Genomic DNA, 7720 nt, shown 5'->3' with positions numbered 1-7720 from the left:
CAGTTTAAAGGATTTGTCTTTGGTAGGAAAAATTTAACAGTAGGGGCAGGGAAAGAAGCGGATTTCTGTCTTTCATAATAAGCTTTGCAAAACTGTTTGATCTTTTTTGCATACATAATTTTGATAGAAATTCAAAGCTAAAAAAAAAACAGCCAACTTCCTAAACTTGTAAGATAAAACCCAAACTCCTGGCAGTCTAAGATCTCAGATTATGGAGTCAGAGTGACCTGGGTTTTAATATCAGCTTTGCAGCTTACCAGCTCTGCAACCCGGAACAAGTTATCTAAGTTCTCCAAACTCTGTGAAAAGGGGATAATAACAGTTCTCATGGTAATGGTAAATAGCGACTGATTCACAGCCCTGGTTGTAAACAATGAATAAAATAACTCATGTAAAACCTAAGCATTACATACATACTTAGTGATGTATTATATAAACTTTCACTAAGTGGTTTTTTGCCTTTATCAGGCTGACATTCAAGTTTCTTTGTCATCTATTCACTCTGCTTTTCCAACCTGATGTCTTATTACTACTCTCCTAGACAGACTCTAAGCTTGGGCCAGACAGTTCCTGTCCTTTCTGAAACACCATATACTATGCTCTTTCCTGCCTCCTTGCTGTTGCTTGTGCAATTGTTTGTTTTCCTATTCAGCAATCTATTTTGGTTGAAATAACAATGGAAATGAGAAAAATATATTACACCCTGTAAATAACTGTGCAATATTGCATTCACAAGATCAACAACCAAGATGTAAATATTTCCTCTAGGGGCTAAAAGCTGAAAAGAGGAGCTCCAGTTTTGCTCAAGACACGTTAATCTTGCCATTGCTCAAGGTTGCTATGGTTCCTGCTTGTTGCCTCCAGGACTTCAGCTTATTCCACTACATTTTGATGGAGACAGGGAGACCGGGAGGGTAAGATTCTTGTGAGATAGGTCAATGCTGGAACTAGGACTATAAGCCAAGATTTTTGTGTTTTGCTTATAAACTGAGCATGGCTGCCCCTGACACTGTCTATTTCCAGCTTCATTATTTTCCTCTGGGGATCAAGGAGCAATTTATTTTGTTAACCTGAGAGATACTCTTTTCCTTTGCCTGTGGCATAATTTAAATGGGGAAAAAAAATAGTAACCATTTACTTGTAGTTTTTAAAATAAAGGCTTTGACTTTGTAAGTAATTTGTTAGAGCCAATTATTTTATTAGAGAGAGACTTCATTACAATATAAAATAAGTTCTAGCCTAAAGAATAAAGATTAAGCTACTGAACATTGACAAACTACACTCTTCTGTCAGTTTAGCAATCATTTTCAAATTTACAAGCATAGTTAGAAGACTCCTTTGAACAGAAATGAAAATCTTGTTTTTTATGAGATTCACCAACCTACGTCTGATGACATTTGTCTCACGATACATTCTTGGTTCCCATCTAGCCTCTTAGAGTTTTTTGGTCTCTGGGGAGTACAGGAAGTAAGCAGTAATATGGGAATAGTGTGAATTGCTCTTGATTGCTTAAAGAGGTCACAAGATTTCATAATTTTATAATTTCATAAATAATTTTATGAGATTGTTTTCACAGATTTAAAATAAGAGGGATAATATTATCTTTCTTCTAATCATCATTCTAAGTTAAATTCAGATAGACTGTTCAGAATCTGATGCAAATTCAACAGCATTTCATCCCTGCCATCAATATTCTGTTGATACTTACCTGACAGGGGAGACACCTTGATCATGAAGGTGGTTTTCCCAAGACGAGGCTTATCCATTGCTCTCTGATGTGCTCACCCATGCAGTTTCCCTAATGTGGGAAGCTGCATGATTTGTAGTAGTAAAGTAGAGGCGGATTGAATGGTGGACACTCTGGGCATGTGCTCTGGGCCCCGACTTCTGAAGGGCCCTGCAAAACCTCAACTTTACACGTTTTTTAAAATGACACCAAGCTTGGTTTCATATGTGCAATTTTAACATTAATAGCACATAATATTCTTTATTTATTTAAAATATGGTTAATATGTATTTTTATTTTCCCTGTCTCTCTCTCTCTCTCTTTTTTTAAGGGGCCCAATATTGTCTTCTGCGCCTGGGGCCTCAACCAACCTTAATCTGCCTCTGGTATAGTAAGGGACTGTGTTCGTGCACCCCCTGGAAAAAAATATTTGATATTTGCTGATACTTTATGGAAGTCCCTAAGCATATGATGATAAATCAGTTGCTATAAGTTGTACATTTGTATGGACTGGGACTATTCTCTTTCCTCATAATGTAAATAATTTCTGCAAGGTTGTTTCATGTGAGCTGTGTTAGTGTTTTTAAATATCCACAATAAAGTAAGAGATGAGAACATTGTAAAGCAAAATAGAACATTTTGATTCAAATCTCCACATTAGGTTCTGAAAACTCCTATTCCCTTGGTTTTAAGGAGGGATTAAGTAAATGACATTTAGGTAAGCAAAGGACCTCTAAAGTTACACTTGCATTTCACCATCAGTCCTGGTTCTGTGCTCTCCCTCTCAAGCCAAATCTGATTGCTGGGGATATTTCAGGAACAATTAGAGTGCAATCCAATCTCTTTCTTAAATAATTTCTTATAAACCGAGTATTGACCCATGATTTTCTTTTATTTTTAATAACTTTCTTGCTTCTTATTACCTTTGTTAATTTAAACATATATGCCTGCTTAACTCTCATGGTAACAAGGTCTTGAATAGTAGACAAAAATATGTTGCCAATGAAAAGTTGCCAACTACAGGTTAGGACTGTTCTTAAAATAAGAAGGTCAAGTCCAAAAAAAGACCCATAAACTACATTCCCAGGACCCTCTAGTATGCACTGGATACCAATGATTAAATATGAAAGTAATACTGAATATAAACCTTTTATGGTTCATAAATTTCATCTAATAATGGTATCTTCCTTGGGCTCAATATTTACAACTTCAAATGCAATGGCTGCCAATGCTTCAATTAACAGATTGACAAATGTTGTTGAAAAATTGGCAGTTGTCAACTGATAATCCTGCTAATGGATATTTTGTTTGATAAATTAGTTCTAAGGCTTAACTTCTGTGTAAAGTGGAAAACAATTAGAAAGCCAAAAAGAAAAGAAAAAGACAATGGCATAAGCGACGAATTTCAAAGAAATGGCTTATAGCCTCTCATAGAGAAGAGGACAAGAGGAAATAGTCATTTTCAGAAACGTGGCAGGTGACATAAGATGACTACCTCCTTAGTTTGCCTCAGTGTCTGAGCATCATGTAATTAATGCTGCTTATACAAGCACATGACATGAGTGCAAAAGCTTTTCATTCGTGATGATTTTACTGCTGTCTATGGCAGGACTCACTCAGTTACATGTGATGACCTCGTACCTTTTCTGTAGCAGCATCTTTAGAATGTTTAGTTTGAGTTTTCCAGAACTAATGTAATGGCCAACAGGCCCTCACAGCCCTTCCCACCAGTATCCAGAGAACTCTATTCCTGATTTCAGTTAATAACTAATCACTAGGTTTAATATTTCCTAATTTCTTTACTTTTTTATTCAACTTCTATCTTCTCTCTTTCAACTATGGGTAATGCACACATTGTGGTAAAACTAGTGGTGGGATTCAAATAATTTAACAACTGGTTCTCTGTCCCAATGACCAATTTAAGTATAAAAAAAGGTATACTAAAAGGTAGTTTATTATTTCATGCATTTAATACACTTAAATAAGAACATTTAAAGAGGTACACAAAACTAGATTATAAGAAAGACTTTTAAAATGTTAATAAAAAAATGTTAAATAATACCTGACAAAAAGCAATAAACTGTTATTTAAGGTATTTCCAGTGACAGCTTGTTACCATCTGGTTGTTTGGCACTTTTTCTCTTTACGTTATGTCTGTTTACTGAAATAACAAACATAAGAAAATTAAAATGTAGTATTTTATCAAAAGTATAATGAGTTTGGGCCCTGGCTGGTTGGCTCAGTGGTAGAGCGTCGGCCTGGTGTGCAGAAGTCCCGGTTTGATTCCCGGCCAGGGCACACAGGAGAAGCGCCCATCTGCTTCTCCACCCCTCCCCCTCTCCTTCCTCTCTGTCTCTCTCTTCCCCTCCCGCAGCTGAGGCTCCACTGGAGGAAAGATGGCCCAGGCGCTAGAGTGGCTCTGGTCGCAACAGAGCGACGCCCCGGAGGGGCAGAGCATCGCCCCCTGGTGGGCGTGCCGGGTGGATCCTGGTCGGGCGCATGCGGGAGTCTGTCTGACTGTCTCTCCCCGTTTCTGGCTTCAGAAAAATACAGGAAAAAAAAAAGTATAATGAGTTTTATGAAATAAATAAATAAATATTATAAGCATAGTTCTGTCAAATTTACTTCAACTATGGACAAAATGAACATTACTACAAGGCGCGTAGAATACGCTGTTGCACAGATGAACGTTAAAAAAGAGTAAGGAATGTAAATTTGTGATTTTCACATTGGGTGGCTGCCCAGGCACTTACCTTTAAAGAGTGCCCTGATTACAAGTGCCATTTTAACAACCGGTTTGCCAAACTCAATAAAAAATTAGGTGTTGGTTCTGCCAAACCGGTGCGAACCGGTTGAATCCCACTATCAGGTAAAACACTTGACACATTATTTCTGGTTTAATATTCCTCATTTTCAAATGTGCTTTTTAGATAAATCTAGTTCCCCGTAGACCTACAAGGAAGCACTGTTTTGTTTGTTTTGTTTTGCAGAAATAAATAATGAAAATTAATTAATGACTATAGACAGTAACAGTGGAAAGGAATAATAAAAAGAAACTCTCCAGACTTATTCTGAACTTAGATGCTTTTCTGCCTTTCCTCATATCTATATTCACACTGTTAAGTCTTTGGGGAAAATCTGTTTCCTTGAGGAGGATGAGAGATACTATATAATTCTAATTCATAATATGAGAAAAATTCTCATTAAGTGATTTCTTAAAGGTAATATCATATAAATTAAAATATAAAATATAAGGGGAAAAGTCCACTTTTAGCTTATTTGATTAGAAAAAAATATTATTATTTTTATTAGGCTTTTTTTTTTTTTTTTTTTTTTTTTTTTTTTTTTTGCATTTTTCCAAAGCTGGAAACGGGGAGGCAGTCAGACAGACTCCCACATGCGACCTACCGGGATCCACCTGGCATGCCCACCAGGGGGTGATGCTCTGCCCATCCGGGGCATTGCTCTGTTGCATCCAGAGCCATCCTAATGCCTGAGGCAGAGGTCACAGAGCCATCCTCAGTGCCCAGGCCATCTTTGCTCCAATGGAGCCTCCGCTGCGGGAGGAGAAGAGAGAGACAGAGAGGAAGGAGAGGGGGAGGGATGGAGAAGCAGATGGGCACTTCTCCTGTGTGCCCTGGCCAGGAATCGAACTGGGGACACCTGCACGCCAGGTGGACGCTCTACCACTGAGCCAACCGGCCAGGGCCAATATTATTATTTTTAAATAAATAGTAAAAAGCATAATTTTTTATCTTTAGACAAAATTTATTTAAAATTAGGACCAAACCTATTGGCTTTCAAGTCATATAGTTGCTCATCTTTCTTATAGAATTTTAATTTATTGAAGCAATTTAAAATATAACTATTTTGTCTTAAAATCCACACCTAAATGAACATAAAACAGTTGAACAAGAAAACCTCAGCCACTGTTTAGTTTTAGCTACATTTACTGAGACTAGGGGTATACAAAAAATAACCATAGAAAACATTTTGGGGGGATAATGAAGTAGCTCCTTGAGAAAGATTTATCTTCTCTTCTAAGTTCCACAGCAAGGCAAAATAAATTTTACTTTCAAAGGCAGATGCTCTGGGTGTTTCTGAAAAGAAGGCTAAAGACTTTCTCTCATTTAGCCTTCTTTTCAGAGGTGCAATGCTGCACAAATCTTTTTTATAGCTGATAGGAATAGAAGCTATTAGGTACAGAAATCAAATTGATGAAGACATTCTCATCTAAAATTTGTATTTTTAATAACTGCAGAGAAAGAAAGGAAAAGTGTGAGAATGGTCCACAGGTGTCGTATCGGAAAGAAACCATTCCAGCACGGGCCAGTTTGGAGTGGATGGAGGATCAGAGAGGCAAAGGATGCACAGGATATGGGCAAGACCAGATGAGAAACAGTTTCCTCTGTCAGGTGTATTGCAGTGTTCATTATGGTTGACTCCTCACTACTCATTCCACCCATCAAACATTCTAGACTAATTGTGGTAATCCCCTTTACCTTGCCAGTAAATTTAGGAATGGGCTTGTGACCTCTTGAGAAAACATCTGGGGTGGGGGAAGGTTAGGGGAGAAGACTAGAAAGGTTTCTTAACTTTTATGAAAGAGAAAAAGATGAACTTTCTTCTTTCATTGGGAACATATTCAATCAAACTTATACTCTGAAGTTGGCAGAGTGGATGAATGGAAGGAATTTCAATATTTGATGATATTGCTGAATTACTAAATCAATCAACTGATCTTAAATCTTGCCCTACCTCTGTACTTCCATTTATGTGAAATAATGGTTCCTTATTTTTACCTAAATCAGGATTTTCTATTAACTGTTAAACAAGAATTTTCTAATTGATATAATTAATGAGGAAGACTGAACATTTCACCAAAGCTCTTGCATGGCTATATTTTAATTAGACAAATTTGCCTGACCAGGCAGTGGTGCAGTGGATAGAGCATCAGATTGGGATGCAGAGGACCCAGGTTCAAAACCCCAAGTCACCAGCTTGAACGTGGGATTGCTGGCTTGAGTGTGGGATCAGAGACATGACCCCATGGTCACTGGCTTGAAGCCCAAGGTTGCTGGCTTGAGCCCAAGGTCACTGGTTTGAACAAGGGTTCACTCGGTCTGCTGTAGCACCCCCCCCCCCAGTCGAGGCACATATGAGAAAGCAATCAATAAACAACTAAAGTGCGACAACAAAGAATTGATGCTTCTCATCTTTCTCCTTTCCTGTATATCTGTCCCTATCTGTCCCTCTCTCTGTCTGTCTCTGTCTCACACACACACACACACACACACACATACACGCACGCACACACACAAATAAAAATAATTAAAAAGACTTAATTCTTGCAGTTAACATTCTTGGGAATACGTTTTTTTCCTTTTATGTTTATAGTTTTTCTGTAGTGCTTTACTGCACTGAAGTGCACCTTACAGTGCATGTAAGCCAGTGGTTCTCAAAGTGTGCGCCAGGGAGTACTGGTGCGCCCTAGAAGACTTCCAGGTGCGCCCGATGGTATTTCAGAGAAATATGCGACTGTTGGAGACTAAAAACCGAACAGGGTTTTGGGAGTTTAGATTTTTGGGTGACAGAGGTGTGGGGAATTGGCTGTAAACTGACGGTCTGCCCAACCCCCACCTCACTTGCCTGATTAGGTTGCAGAAGGCTCTTCTCTTTCTTATAGAATTTTAATTTATTGAAGCAATTTAAAATATAATTATTTTGTCTTAAAATCCACACATAAATGAACATAAAACAGTTGAACAAGAAAACCTCAGCCCTCCCTCAGCTGTGGTACTAGATTGTTTACACTACCCCCATGTTCCCCAGAAAGACTGGAGGCAAGTTTCTTCTATCCGTTGTTTGGTGTCAAGTTAAGATGATATGTATGGTGGGGGTTTTCTGCCATTTCATTATGGAAATACCGCTCTTTTTGTTAACACATCATTATTATATTTATTATTAACGCATCATTATATTATTTTTAGATAA

General features: G+C 37.9%; 1 non-coding gene across 1 annotated transcript; it reads left to right on the top strand.

Annotated features, from left to right (window-relative positions):
* The first annotated feature begins 1700 nt into the window (after window positions 1–1700).
* Window positions 1701–1863, top strand: LOC136404522 (U1 spliceosomal RNA). The gene has a single exon (XR_010751288.1). It is a non-coding gene; the product is annotated as a U1 spliceosomal RNA (small nuclear RNA).
* The last annotated feature ends 5857 nt before the right edge of the window (window positions 1864–7720 follow it).

This window comes from Saccopteryx leptura, chromosome 4 (assembly GCF_036850995.1).
Source record: "Saccopteryx leptura isolate mSacLep1 chromosome 4, mSacLep1_pri_phased_curated, whole genome shotgun sequence".
Taxonomy (NCBI): domain Eukaryota; kingdom Metazoa; phylum Chordata; class Mammalia; order Chiroptera; family Emballonuridae; genus Saccopteryx; species Saccopteryx leptura.
Note: the sequence above shows the minus strand (reverse complement) of the source record. Positions and strands in the feature narration are given on the sequence as shown.